Raw genomic sequence first — 16,698 nt, 5'->3', positions numbered from 1 at the left:
TCTCGGATCACTTGTGATCGAAAAATGGGCCTAACCTACAAGCAATGTGATGAAAAATATCAAATATCAGTAAGTGGTGTTAGGAAGAGGTGTATAAAGTATGAAACAACTGGTTCTGCTAAAATACAGAAAAGACTTAGTCGTCCCCTTAAGACTTAACAAGAACCAATATCCTAATTGCACTTATAGAAAAAAAAATTCAACAATAGCCTCAAGACAGATTGTTGAAAATCTTAAATTAAATGTTTCCTGTCGAACTGTACAGAGAAGACTTAATTTAAGAGGTTTAATAATTTAGGTGGTTTAAATAAACCTTCTCCAGAAAAGTAAACCCCTCATTAGTCGTATAAACAAAAAAAAACTTTTAGCATTTGCAAAACTGCATATTAACAAGAGTGAGGCATTTTGGAACTTAGTGTTATGATCTGATGAGAATAAATGTCAAATATTTGGCTTTAAAAAATGACAAAGAGTTAGGAACAGACCTTGTGATGCACTCTTAGATAAAAATCTTACAAAAACAGTCAAGCATGGAGGTGGCTCGCCTATGGCTAGGGGATGTTTTGATTCAAATGGTGTGGGACGACTGGTGAATGTTGAATGTATAATAACAGGGAAGTTGTATGTTGATTGGCTTTCAAAACATTTATGTCGATCCGTTAAAGAATCGATCGCAAATTTTTTTTTCAACATCACAATGACCCAAAACACACATGCAAAGTGGCACAACAGTTCCTCAAAAAAAAGTAAATCTAATATTCTAAAATGGCTGCCACAAAGACCAGACCTTAACCCTGTTGAAAATATATGGGCAATTTTGAAATCTAAAATAATTGTAAGATAGCTCATTTCATTTAATAGAGTTACTTTTAAAATGATTTTAAAAAAATTATAAATATTTTTTTTCTTCTTCACAATCAAATATTAAAAAAACATAAAATTTTTGCAGTTATGTAGATTCCAACATAAATAACTTTGTTTTTATTGTTCGAGTTATCAACAATATTAATGTTATACATATGTATATATATATATATATATATATATATATATATATATATATATATATACATATATATATATATATATATATATATATATATATATATATATATATATATATATATATATATATATATATATATATATATATATATATATATATATATATATATATATATATATATATATATATAGATAGATAGATAGATATATACATTCTATGGAAGTCAAATTTTACAACTAAAAATAATCACAATTCCATACATAAATTAACTAAATTAAACTTATTTGAATAGGTGTAACTATAAACCATCAATTTAAATCATATAATGTACTTCGTTCATAAAATGGAAACCAGTTAAAACCATATCATTCCTCTATCTTTGATCCACCAGAACTTTACTAAATAAACTTACACCTAAAATCAAATTATCACAAGTCAAAAAAATTTAGACAGTATTATTAAAATCAGCTATGACTAGTAGTTAATAATAAGTTTTATTTATTCTTTAACATATAAAAAACAAAGAAAAGTTATATGAAAAGAGAAACACAATCATTCACTAATATAATTACTTATATTCTTTTTCGGAGTCCTCCGTTGTCGTAAAATTAAATCCTTCGCGTACTTCTTTATCTAATAATAGATACTTATTAGTAATTATTTAGTAAAACAAATATAAACAAAAATGTAAAAACTAAAATGTAGAACCAGTGTAAACAGATTATGATATATATCTAGGAAATCATAATACAATAAGCAGATTCAAAATTTTACTTATCCCAAAATAAAAATAAGATAGTTAATTGATATAGTTCCCCATTAATATAAAACTATAACAGTTTTTTTATTCATATAAAACAATTAAAATAGCAATGAGTACTGTAAATTTTAATGATCTCTAGTAACTTTAATTCTTTTAATTCTAAGCTTGTTCCATGAATGATAAATTGGAAAACTAATATAGACAGCTTTCATTGCATGAACACCAATTGACAAAAATAACCAACCATCTTTTACCCAACAACATGGAACAACTGCCTCTGCTTCAATCTGTTTTTAAAATAAACAACTAAAGCCCAAAATTGTGAAGTCATTGTAATAGATCATCTAAAAAAAAGGCATCATTTGTTTTATTTACACATATATATATAAATAGTAGTTACATATATATTTATATATACATTTATGTTTATATTATATATATATACATATTATATATATACATATTATATATATATACATATTATATATATATATATATATATATATATATATATATATATATATATATATATATATATACATTTATAAACAAGTACATATGTATATATATATATATATACATACATATATATATATATATATATATTTATATATATATACACACACATATACATATATATATACATATATATATATATATATATATTTTTATATATATATATATATTCATATATATATATATATACATATACATATATATATATATATATATATATGTATATAATGTATGCATATATATGTATATATATATACATTTATATACAATATACATATACATATATATACAATATTTTGTATATATATATATATATATATATATATATATATATATATATATATATATATATATACACACATATATATAAATACATATAGTTGCATATATATTTATATATACATATATGTTTATATTATATATATATATATATACATATATATTTATACATAGTATATATATACATATTATATATGTATATATATGTATATATATATATATATACATTTATAAACAAGTATATATGTATATATATATATATATATATATATTTATATATACATATATTTAAATATATATATATATATTTATATATATATATATATATATATATATATATATATATATATATATATATATATATATATATATATATATATATATATATATATATATATATATATATATATACACACACACACACACATATATATATATATACATACATATATATAGGTACGCGGAAATCGCGATTTACGGAACCGATTTTTATGCTAAAATTTTGGTTCTCATTTTTTTAACACTTTTTTAGGCAGCGTGGGACAGACGTGTTTTTGTAGAATTTTTTTTTAGAAACATATATACACATAGATACTTTTTTGAAAGAAGAAGAGCTAATCTTGATTTTTCAAGACTTTTATGTATGGTTACTGAACTTTTTATGGATTATTTTGCTCCTGAATATTTGGTTGATGTTCACACATGAAATTGCAGTAGAAGAAATGTCGACCCCCCTTTTTTTATTATTAAAATAGTTTTCTACATGCATTTTTTATTCACTTGCCAAATTTCAACGAAAAAAAATACCAGCAAATAGTTTAATTTGTGTTAGATTAAGTTTACCACTTTTTTTAGGTAGTTCTAGGCAAACGTTATTTTGTGGTGATTCTTATCAGAAACATATATGAACCTAGACTATTTTTAAAAAACGAAAGGTTAATCTTGATTTTTTTATAACTATAATGTATGGTTAGTATACTTTTTTATGGATTATTTTTTCGAAAATTTTGCATGAAAATTTGGTTGATGTTTGCACATAAAATTGCAGTCGTAAAAATGTCGATCTCCCTTTTTTTATTAATAAAATAATTTTCTACATGCATTTCCTATTCACATGTCAATTTTCAACGAAAAATAAATACCAGCAAATAGTTTAATTAGTGTAGAACTTTTGGTGCCTATTTTCGTTTTTTTGTTGTTGTTGTTTTTTTCGGTAAGCGAAATACGGGGGCGGATAAGGGGGGGGGGGGCCGACTCTACAAAAAATATTGCAATTTTGTATTATGTTGATTTTTATTATTAGATTAAAATTAAAGTGCAAAATATAAATAAAAGTGTTTTTAATTGTCTTACAGATTAAAGTTAATTTCTTTTATTTCATAATAATATTATAGTTAACTTATGTTTGAAACAAAAAATAATGATAAATGTAAAAACTTATTGTTTTCTTAGGTTACATATAAAAAGGATAATGTTTCAGATAAAGACTCTTGCTTTTGAATGGATTGTTAAGTGATAGTATCAGTTGAAAATTTTATTAACACACCATATATAAATAAGTATACAAATCAGATTCTTCATTGGTTTATTCCTAACAAAAAATTTGTTAGTGTTTTTCAACTATAATAAAAGATATTATTGTTATTATCTTTTTTTACTTCGATTGTATACTTCTATAACTGGACTATTATTTAAATCATTATACTAGCATGCCTTATGTTTACTTATTGTTTAGACTCTACTAAATATTATGTTCATTTTTAAGATTTCATAAGTATAAATAACATCGTTTATATATAACTACAACCAAATTAACATAATTTATATATAAACAAAGTATGCATAATAAATACCATTATACCATTATAAACCAAAGTATATACATTCCTAATGTTAGCGTATTGTTTAATAAATATATATTTTTATATTTTTACTGTTATATTTTGATTGTTTATTTTCATTTTATTAATAAGGTTGTATCTTACACAGAACTGATTTGACGATTGTTACTTTTGAAATTTTACAATTTTTTTGTTATCTTTAGTCCAATCTACACAGTCTACCACTGGTAAATTTGTATAGGATAATTTTTAGTATTGATTATAAAATTAAAAATACAATCAGCAACGAGTGGTAAGTTTAACAATTGTTACTTTTTAATATGTATGCATTTCTCGACATTTGCAAATTTGTTTTTTATTACAACTTTGTTAACCTTGAGATACATCTTCAGCTGCTACAATTGGTAAGTTTAAAAAAGCTATTATTTTCTAATCTGTTTATGCATGATGTATGCCTAAAACAATTATTTCTAATATGTGTATGCCTTTCTTATCAATAGCAAATAAAACTTATTTTATTACAACTTATTTTTTCATTTAGTTTCACAACCTTCTCTATAATCAGCACAACCTTCTGCTAGTAAAATTATGATTTAATTATTTTTCTGAATAATTATTGAATTCATAATATTTCTATTTACATACACTATTTAATACATTTTTATTATGTTATCCATCAAAGTGCAGTAGAAGTAAAATCAAGAGTAGTATTTAAATTTTTACTTTGATTAACATTTTTAAAATATATAGTTGATTGTCTTTCATTTTATTTGTTCAGCCAATGACTTTCACAAATAGTTGGTTTATATTAAATGTTACATAATACCATTCACAAAAATGAGCGACTGCTAGTCGGTCCAGGGTGCTGATACATGTATCTCTGATAGACACCATACGTAAGATCTAATGACATTGAATTGTAAATAGATTAGTACTGAATGGTATTATGTAACATTTAATATAAACCAACTATTTGTGAAAATAACTAATCTATTTACAATTCAATGTCATTAGATCTTACATATGGTGTCTATCAGAGATACATGTATCAGCACCCTGGACCGACTAGCAGTCGCTCATTTTTGTGATGGGTCCGGTTAGGAGGGAGAGACAGGAAATCATTTAGCTGGACCTATCATCCCCTAACAGGGGTGCTAGGAGCTACAGCAGAAGAAAACTGTTGTGAAGAAGTTTGCAGGCGAAGACAGCATGGTAGCAGCTTTGTGGTTAATGGTGGCATACACAATCATTAGGCACCACCATTCTTGTTTTTTTATTAAAAATTTATATGTAATATCATCAAGTTTGTTTTCCATTTTGTCTCAATTTTTTCAAACATTTGAATTATTTATTTAAAATTTTTTTACCCAAAATAATTTAAAAATGAAGCATTGACAAGTGTAATAGTTATAATAAAGTATTTTGTATGTTTTCAATGTGATTAAAAGTTGTAGTATAAAAAGTAGTCAAGTTGTACCTATAAATAGTTATAAACTTTTAGATACGATCAGGACTTTTTAAGGATTTCATAGCCCATATTAAATACAGTGTTAAATTTATGTGTAATATTTTTTTGAGTTGATAAATATGAAAAGTCTTTTTTTTAGGGTGGATACTCCAAACTGCATTTTGTAATGTGATAAGATTTGTAAAGTTATGTCTTTATTTTATTTAAAAGCAATTTAAAAACGTGTTTAAATTTCTGTTGACATTTTTTTCAAGTTTGAATATGAAAGGAATATGAAAAAGGGGGGCGTTAGTTGTGGCACACGCCCCTTTCCTAACTAATGTAGTAAAATAAACTTGTATACTAATTTCTTTTTTTCAATAAACTCAATTTAAAATCTTTTTTCAAATCTCTTTACAAATTTTTTTTTTAGGTTGGAAGACTAAAGAAGATGGGGGGGGGGGGAGGAGTTAGGCGTGGCACATATCCCACCCCTAATGCCAATTTATACACCACTTGTAAACGCTGTAGAGTAAGAAAGTATAATTTATACCTTTGAAAACAAAATATAATCAGTGTTTTTAAAATTAAAGTATTTATAAGAATGTAACATTTCACTATGAGGGTGTTAAAACGTAACGAAAACATCCACCTTTTAATATAAGATAGACCACTAATATTTGAAAATGGAATGGAAGCAAATTAGAACACATTTTTGTGTATGAAGATAAAAAAATTTATCAGAAAAAACAATCTTTCAGATGAAAAACTTGTATTTTTTAAGGCTTACAATAGTGTGCCGAACCCCCTCTGGCCCTCTAGACACCCCCTATATCTATAGACTAATATAAACTTGTAGCCTACTCTTACATCTATCTTTTGATACCAAGTTATAGGCATTTGGATAAGATTTGACAAAGTTATAACAATTTCAGTGAAAAAAATAATAATTTTGGAACCAGTTTATTCAATAAATCCATATATCTAAAATTTGCTACTAAAAACGTCATAACTTTTTTTTGAATTGTTCGTTTTTGATAATTTTTTCATCTTTAAAATACTGTATTGAAGGGCTTTCTAATGATATATAACATTCTAGTATATCCTCAATTTAAAAATTTCGGTCCACGTACCTAATATATATATATACAGTGGCGGATCCAGCATTTTTTGGTCTTTGAGATAGCTAACTTCCAGACATGGAGCAAACTCCAAACATTTATATGTTTATACTTATGTCAAATAAGGATGCTTTGCAAAAAATTGCGATGATTAGAGGCTGGAAACAAAAAAGCCCCAATTTTTGTGCCCCCCTGCCCCAAACGTGAGAGCAACAAGTTGATAAAATATCTTTTGTATTGTTTTTAACTAGACTAATATTCATCGATAAATTTTAAATTTCATAGTAAAATATTTTAGCTTTAAAAAGTTATGACCATATAAAGTTTAAACCCCCCTCAATTTGAGGGGGTTATAAATTTTATATAGTCATTATTTTTGAACACTGAAAGATAATACTATGAAACTTAAAATTTATCGATGAATATAAGTCTAGTTAAGAACAGTACAAAAAATATTTTATCAACTTGTTGCTCTCACGTTTGGGGCAGGGGGGGGGGCAAAAAATTTGGGGTTTTTTTGTTCCCAGCCTCCAATTATCGCAATTTTTTGCAAAGCATCCTTATTTGACATAAGTATAAACATATAAACATTTTGGTGTTTGCTCCATATCTGGAAGTTAGCTATCTCAAAGACTAAATATATATATATATGTTTATATATATATATATTTATATATATATATATATATATATATATATATATATATATATATATATATATATATATATATATATATATATAATGTATGCATATATATGTATATATATATATACATATATATATATATATATATATATATATATATATATATATATATATATATATATATATATATATATATGTGTGTGTATATATATATATGTATATATATGTATATATATATTCTTCTTTCTTAGATTATTCACCTCCCCAAGGCCCGAGGAGGTCACTACAGTCGAGGAGGCTACTCATTTTTTTGTGTTTTTTATTTTTTAGTTGTTATTCGTGGTGCAACCCTCTCTCAACTCTTTAACTCCGCAACACGAACCTTGCCGAGCAAGGCCGCTGCGCGACGAAACTAAGTTGAGCGTGGTACTTCCTGAACGTGGTGGGAGTCGACCTCCGAACCTCTCGCTTACAAAGCGAGCGCTCCTACCACTACACCATGTTGCGTATTTGCTAGTAGATTATTTTTATACAGGTACTCTTCCATTTTAGCTTTAATTATACTTTCCATAATTTTACATGGAATAAAAGTCAATGAAACTGGACGATAGTTGCTGCGAAGAGTCTTATCACCTTTTTTGAATAGAGGTGTTACATTCGCTGATTTAAATTGAACTGGAAGCTGAGTATTAGTTAAAGATCCCCTAATAATTAATGTTAGAGGAATAGCAAATGCTTCTGCACAGTTTTTTAGAAGAAATGGATGCATATTATCAGGACCACATGCTTTATTTTGATTAAGATTTTTAAGAAGTTTATCTAATATCATTTCGTAGCTGATATCATTTGGATTTAGATTAAGAAACTTTGAATGATTCTCGTTAAATTCAACTGTGAAATATTGAAGTTCCCCTTCTTCTTCAATAACAAAAACATCTTGGAAACATTTATTGAGTAGATTAGCTATCTCTCTAGGTTCTTGAGTTAGATCACCATTAGCTGTTTTTAATGCTCTGATTGATTCATTGGTTAGTTGTTGGCTGTTTAGGTATTTATACAGAAGCTTCGGGTTTGTTTTGGATCTTTTAACTAAAACATTTTCATATGCAAGACGAGCTATTTTAATTTCTTTTTTCACTAACTTGCAAGTCAGTTTGTACTCTTTAGACAGAGTAAGATCTCTCCATTTACAAGCACAATTCAGGTATCTAAGATTTTGGTTTTTTTTAATTAGAGTTTTAAGATCATTTTTGGTCCATGGAGCAATTTGTTTTTTTATTCAAGATACGTCAAGCACTGGAATGAATTGATTACATGATACATTTGAAAAGTGAATTAGATTGTCATACATTTCCTGAACTGATAAAGTTTCAAACATCATTACCCAATCAATATTTGTAATAAAGTCAGAAATTTTATTGGTGTCAGCCTTTTTGTAATTAAATTTTAAGTAACTGTGCGATAGGTTATTAGCCATACTTTTAATAATAAAATCAAAAAAGATGACCAAATGACCTTTATTTATGTTACGAAGGACAGATCTTGGGTTAATAGCGTAGATGTTTCCCGACTGATTTGTGGTCAAGAGTGTTAGTGGCAGAATTATTTGACATTTGAAAATTCGGAACATTTACATGTTGATACAGATAGGTTCTGGTAAGAGTTTCACTAAAGTTATGCTCGATACCATTTTCATTTTTAATGTTTTTAATATATCCATTTGACCATAAAATTGACGGGAAATTAAAGCCTCCTGTAACAATTAAGTCTTTGTATCCTTTTATATCAATATAGTCTTTAGTCTTTTTAAAAACCAAATCCAAGTCGTTCATGTCAACAAAATCTTTGGGTCTGTAGATACAACCAACTAAATATTTGTTGTTTGTAAGGTACACTCTAGCCCAAATTCGCTCAATTTTACTTAAGTTAAAAACAGCATCGTTTAGCTCTAATGATTTAATAGTTTCAGAAATGTATACACATCACCACCTCTTCGCCCATCATTTCTGTCACTTCTATATAGATTATAGCCATTTAGATTTACAACCGAGATGCTTTTGAACCATGTTTCACTAACAGCTATGATTTGTGGACGGTAAGTGTCTACTAATACCTTATATTCATCAAATTTATTTTCTAAAGAGGTCGCATTTAAATACATACATTTTAAAGCATTTAGTCCGTTCACTAGCTCTGCCATCAAGTTTCGGCCAGTTTTTCTCTTGTAGAAATTCTGTAATCATTTTGATAAACCAAAAACAATTCTTTAAACAAGTTTTTGAAAGGGGGGCTACCACCCTACAACAGTGGATTACCTCCGGGTCGTGAAATATTTAAGTTTATTAGTTAGCTTATTAACACAAATACGTATTACACAGGGACTAAAAAGTTTCAGTATGTGCTTTTTTCCGTCTGTTGTATGTATATATTTCTTTTATATATATTCATAAATGTATATATTTCTTTTATATATATTCATAAATTTACCCATATATACATTCATAAATACATATTATTAAAATAAAAATATATGATAAAGAATAAATGTTAGAATTAAATATGCAACATCAACTCTATAATTAGGACTTAATACTTTTCCTATTAAAATTAGAAATTTTTCAAAAAAATGGAATTAAAGTTACTTATCCAAAATTTTTTTGTACAAAAAGTTTTTATACAAAAAAAAATTAATAATGCATACTTTTATTAATGGTCGAAGATTTTATGCTGAAGTATTTGCTTGATATTTAGGGTAAGGTGTTTAAAGTTTTTCAAATAAATAAAAAATTTAGTCTCTTAACAGATTAATTTTAGTCTGACTTATCATGTTTTATTAATTTTGATATTACTTTAAACATCTGAATCTTATTAAAATCAAGTGCTATTTCTAACTTGAAATAATATATTTAAAACAACTTTGCAATTTATTAAAATGGTCAACTGAAAATAAATAAAAAATCAACAAAAATAACCTGAATAAACCTAATATACCCTGAGATTTATGTATATTGTATACAATTTGATGCAAAATCTAAAAGTTTTAAATTAGTCGCAATAAAAATAAGTTATAAAACATAACTTTATTAAAAAAAAATTTTTTATACCATCTGCATGCATTCTATTAAGTTTTCCCTGCCTTTTCTTTACGACAAGTTATTTTTGTAATGGCTAGTTAATGAGACAATAATTTTCAATGTGCCACTTCCTCAACGTTGTCAAAACAACGTTTTTATTAACATTGACAAAGTAACACTTTTTCAACGTTTTTCAATGACCACATTTTCAACGTTGGTATATGTAACGTTGAATAAACGTTATTTCATAAATAGCTTAAATACGTTGAAAAAGCAGCTCGTGTCTAACGTTGATAAACCTTAAACTTTGCGACGTTTTTACAGTGATTATTTGCGTACTTTCAACGTTGAATAAACGCGATTTTTTTGAGAAGATAATATACGTTGAAGTTTCTTCGCTTATTTAGCGTTGAAAATGTGACGTTTAAAAAGCGGTTTATTTTTAACGTTGATAAAGCATAGATTTTGAACCGTCTTTAAAATGGCTTTTTATTTAAGTTGATTCCACGTTGAATAAACGTTTTTTTTTGAGAAGCTAAATTTCGTTACAAATTCAACGCTTATTCAACGTTTCAATTTACGGCGATTTAGTATACAAAACAAACATTGATTCAACGATGAAAACACGTTGTTTTTGTGACTGTAACGCTTTTTCTACGCTGCGACCGGTTTTCAACGTTGATTCAACGCTGACATGTTTGCTGGGTACTTTATAAGGCAAAACCTTACCTAAGTCAAATTTGCTTATAATACATCTTTTATTTATTGTTATCTCTTTTACGCTAATATTGCTTTATTATTAATTTTAAATAATCAAAGGATGGAGGACTTTTTCTAGAGCCATTTTTTTTTTTTAATCCTTCAAAATTTTCATTTTATTTGCAAAGATTTTAGTTATTTAAAAAGTTCTGTTTTTTTATTTCATATTTTCTCCTTATATATAAGAATAAATTTTTCTTAAATTTTTTAATTCTTTATATTAAATTTCTTAATGATATATTCTTAATCATAATAATTAAAAACCATTTAAAAGAATTTTTTTGCTTATTTGTTTTTTATTTTTTCTTTGCGTTTATCCACTTATTATTGAAAAGAAATAATCGAACTTATCATCATCATTATTTTTTTTTTTAATTCTTTATCATTAGGGGTCATCCATAAAGAACCTTCGTCGAAAAATTTAGAAATTTGACCCCATACCCCTGTTGCCATGGGTACTTTAAAGTCCTCCCCCCAACCTCTAAAAAGTTCGCACGTTTTACACACAAACACACACACTGAGTCATTCAAAATCAATTATTCTTTTTTAAATCTTTACAACCGGTGGTTGAGGATTTCGTTCACTAGTCTTTGATGAGTTCTTTTACTTTTACGACAAATATTATTTTTTCCATTATTACTAGCTGATATTGTTCTTCAGCAGTGTATGAAAACAAATTCTCTTTTTAAACCTCCAGTGGTTGTTGAAAAGAAAACTTTGAATTATCCTAAAACAAGATCAGAGAAATAGCACATGGGAAAGTTTCTAAGACATACGTATCTTTTTGGGAATCAAAACTGGATCAGTTGCTAGATTTAATATGTTGTAAGTGTGAAATTATATTATTTAGCGAGTTCTGTTTGAAAAATAATTCTTGCGTTGATAAAGTACAAATTAAATGTTCTTGTGTCAAAGATAAAAAAATTCCAAAGGTTGAACTTTCATAGCTTATTGCTCATAGGGAAAAAAAGTATCCATTTCAAAGCACCTTATGGGTTTCAATAATATTAAGGAGACCGCCTGACAGATTTCGCAAATAAAGAAAAAAATGAAGAAGAAGTCTGGAGTAAAGAAAAAATTAGAAATATAAAAAAAAAAAAGGTAGAAAACGATGATGTTTACAAATATTTAATTGAGGATGGTTCAGATTTCAAAAAAGAAAAGATTTCAGAAGATCTACTTCAAAACAAAATTTGGAAAAAAAGCTATATGTCAATTCGTCATACTGCAGAAGTTTCAAGAAGATATGATGTTTCACTAGCAGCAACATCAGCTATTGTTACATCCTTTCTTCTAGACCTTATTGAACCAAAGTATTTGATGCATGATATGTCTTATTTAGTAGTTGATCCTATGAAATTAAGAAGAGCAAAGGAAACAATAATGGAGAGAGCAAGAATGTCTGAGGAAAATTTAACTGCCATTTAATTACACACCAGCTCAAGCCATACCACCAAACCAGCTAGCCAAAGAAGTTGCATTTGCTCTTTGCAATTGGATTGTTCCAAGGGCAATCAAAGAGTCCTAAGAAGTCGAAGGTAAAGATTTTGCAAACTCCATTACAGGTTCATGAAAAGATGAAGGTATCAAATCTGGAACAATTAGTAGTGAGAAAATTATTCTGGTCTATTTGCATGCTGCATTGTAATGAATTACCATTGAGGCACATAATTGTTGAACTAGATGGCCCAATTAATTCAGAGGATGGTTTTACTGGTCATATTGGAAAAGCTTTCTCTTAAATTAATATCATAAAAAAACTTAAAAAATTTAAACCTATAGAACAGCTGAAACCTTAAATTGAAATTCCCGAAAAAGTTCTTCAAACAATGTTGACGGATGCAGCTCTCTATTATAAGTTGGTATAATGTTTGTCCACAGGCAAAAATACATCTTTTTAAAGCAAAGTGTGGAAAGCTTACATTTTCCTTTATATGAGTGGTCACAACTTTACTGGTGACGTTCTTCAAAAGTTTTATTTAATCGTCAAATGGGTAGCTCAAGTATATTTTCACATGTGGTATGAAATTAAAGTTAAACACAGTATTGTAGATGGCTCAGGTCACATAGAAACACTGTTGCAACTGCTGAAAAAACAAGATAACGAAGTTCAAAATAATGTCACATAATACATTAAAAAGAAAACCTAATTCGCCCACTAAGAATCCCTTATTTTAACTCTTTTATCAAGCTCAGATGAAGAATCGAGAAAGTTTGTCATTAAAACGATAAAGGATATAAGGAAAACTACGCAGTTTGGGGACACAGCTGTAAGGCTGGTAACTTGGTTTGAAGCTCCAAATTTTCCTCTTCACACGCAATCTTGTGAAAGGAAAGTAAATCAAGTTACAGAAGCAGCATTTTCTGTTTGTGGTTTTGAAAAAGGAGACGGCTTTGTGAGAGGATGAATGAATAACAGAAAAACTTTACCCGAGTTTAATTCAAAAAAATTTTAGTAGCTTTTTTTGAACAAAGTTGTAAACAAAAAATTATTTAAGATAAAAGAAATAATTTTTATGACTATATTATAACTTAACATTGTTTTGCTTTTTATGTTCTTGCTGCAAAATCCATGAATTTTGGTTAAAAAACTTTTTTCAAACGTTCTTTGCCCCGCTAAAATAATAATGATAATAAAAAAAAATATTTACTTTTCATCATATATGGTAATACGTAAAAAAAAACATTATACAGTTTTAGATTTCAATAGTTTAAAAAGTATGAACCACCATAGCGTTTATGTCGAAATCAACAATTTTATGTTCCCAATAAGTGCAAGTAAAAATTTTTAAGAAATAGGGGCCAAATTGATAGGTTTTTCATTTCGGGGAGGAGGGGGGTGGGGGGCTCCAAACAACTTACCACGGTACTGTTTATAAACTCCTGTGCATATATATGCACAAATATCAGGGGCGGAAGCAGGATTTTAGTTAACCCCGTCAAAAACATTATTGTAAGTGACATAACTAAGCCCGCTGTGCAAACAGAAAAAAGTTAAAGGGGGAGGAGGGAGGAGAAAGGTAAAAATTTTTGCGATTGCAGAGAGAAACTCAAATCCTAGTTTTACTCGTCTTAATGTGAACACAATTCAAAACTAAGTTAACTAGTCATTAGGTTGATTTTAGCATTTTATCTAATACGATCTTTAAATATGGTTATATTGAAGAAATTTAAAAATTAAGAAGTTTTAAACAAATCTGATTGCTACCTTTAGTAGTGAATAGCCAATTAACTTTTTCAACATTCTCATTTCCTTCAAAGTATGATTTACATTAGAACGTTTTGAGAAATATTTTTTTATTCCTCTACAAAGCATAGATTCTTCTGTTAATTTTTTTCGAAATAAACTTTCTAGCAAAAGTAAAATGATCGGTTGTCTAATATTAGGTTGGTGCTAGACATCGTAACGTCAATGTTTGTACTAATTATTTTGTCCAGTTAGTTGCAGAACTCAACGGGTTTTAGATCCACCCCTGAGTATTTATTTTAACAAACTTTATTTAATATTATGTTACCTATCCCAGTCGGCATATCTAGTATTGTAAATACTCGGAGTATTGATCACGTATAACATACCGCCGCACGTAGGAGTATTTGACGATTTTAGCTGGTCAAAATTGGAATTATTAAAAGTGGCCGTACCCACTTAATTACATACCCTTATTATCTCTCGATAATGGTCGCTTAATGAGCAGTTAATGGTTTGGTTATAAAAGTAGTAATTGGAACTACACAGTCTAGTTAAATATCCGATCTATATCTGCGTGGTTCATTTTATTTACGAGCGATTTTAGTGGTGTTTATTGAAGCTGTGACAAGTGTTTACAACAGAAGTTTTACAGTGTTATATCATGGATGAATCTATGACAGGTATGTACATTATTTACTCTTACTACCGTTTTGAAATATTAATTACCACAAAAGTTATGTACTATGAAACTTAGCATTTTTTTAACGAATTTTAAAGTAAATTTTGACTTTAAAAGTGAAAAAGTTGTAGTGCGCATTGAAACCCTCTTAGTTTTTTTCGTTTTTCTATGAGTTTATACCACTAGCTATTTAAAAATCTTAATTTCAACTGGCTGTTGATGCCATCTAAATTTTAATCATGTTCTAAGCACATCAAGGTCCAAGATGAATTTTTCAACTTAATTTTTTTTTCTAGATGGGTCATCAGGAATGCAAACAATCTCTCGTTTGGATTTCTACAACAGTATTCAGCAGCAGGAGGCTCCAAATTTCAATGAAAAAATGGACTTAGCTGATCAAAGTTTGTTATCAAGAAATCAATATACCGAAGAACTAAAAACAGTATACAAGCGTCAAATGTCGAGGTTGAAAGCTATTTTTAGAAAAATGTGGTCGTCTTCATCCAGAACTCATGAAATATTTATTAAGAAGCATGGCCCTTGGCTGCAAGGGAGTTTACAAATACCGGGTACCCATCCACTCCACCATCAGCAGGACGACCAAGAAAAAGTTTTGTCGATTCTAGTGAACGTTCAAAGAGAAGAAAAACAGAACAGCTCAGGAAAGATGTGGAACCAGAAGCTAATGTTTTTGCAGCTAAAACTTGTTTGAAAACAAATGGTAAAAGAAGTGCTGCAACCGTCCTCAAAGATCTTAAAACATCTCCCAAACGAGCGGGAAAGTATAAAAAAGCCTATCGCAGCAGTCTTAAACCTACAAAAAAATCATTGACACCGTTAGAGGCTCTTTTAATATTTACTGACGCAGGCCTAACAAAATCTTAATATAAAATCGTACGTACAAGTGACAAGAAGCAATGGCCCTGCTACAGTATTTTGGTCGAAGAAAAAAAAACATGCTGTCCTGATCCTGATTCGTTCACAGTCACAGAAAGTTTAGCTGAAGTAGACTTACAAAGTCTGTTAAACCATACTGCCAAAAAATTGGTGTTGTATTTAGAAGTTATCAAGACTCTAACGGAAAGTGGGCGTAAACATATACGAAATTATCTACGAAATGGGGTTGTGATGGCTCCCAGCAGACACAGTTTAATCAAAAGTTTGAGGATGACTCTAATTCTGATGCCAGTATATTTCAATGCTCAATGGTTTTATTACAGCTAACTTGTGGAGTAAATAAAAAGGTTATCTGGCAAAACCCTACACCATCGTCTCCAAGGTTTTGCAGGCCAATTCGAATTAGGTTCATAAAAGAAACTGCTGATGTCATAGCTGAAGAAATTGCTTACATGGAAAACAAAATTACAGGCTTGAAA

At 28.0% G+C, this 16,698-nt stretch overlaps 1 protein-coding gene and 2 long non-coding RNA genes across 4 annotated transcripts in view; 1 reads left to right on the top strand and 2 right to left on the bottom strand.

Annotated features, from left to right (window-relative positions):
- The window catches only part of LOC100209044 (cysteine and glycine-rich protein 2), an 87,782-nt gene that overhangs the window by 15,549 nt on the left and 55,535 nt on the right, over positions 1-16,698 (bottom strand). The gene's annotated exons all lie outside the window — the stretch shown is intronic.
- On the bottom strand, positions 1,264-2,116 carry LOC136089139 (uncharacterized). The gene is made up of 3 exons (XR_010642809.1): positions 1,887-2,116; positions 1,579-1,639; positions 1,264-1,420 (listed from the first exon to the last, which is right to left on the bottom strand). It is a non-coding gene; the product is annotated as an uncharacterized LOC136089139 (long non-coding RNA).
- On the top strand, positions 4,391-5,704 carry LOC136089138 (uncharacterized). The gene is made up of 2 exons (XR_010642808.1): positions 4,391-4,985; positions 5,420-5,704. It is a non-coding gene; the product is annotated as an uncharacterized LOC136089138 (long non-coding RNA).

This window comes from Hydra vulgaris, chromosome 12 (genome assembly GCF_038396675.1).
Source record: "Hydra vulgaris chromosome 12, alternate assembly HydraT2T_AEP".
In the NCBI taxonomy this organism is placed as follows: domain Eukaryota; kingdom Metazoa; phylum Cnidaria; class Hydrozoa; order Anthoathecata; family Hydridae; genus Hydra; species Hydra vulgaris.
This window is presented reverse-complemented; position numbering and strand designations above follow the sequence as displayed.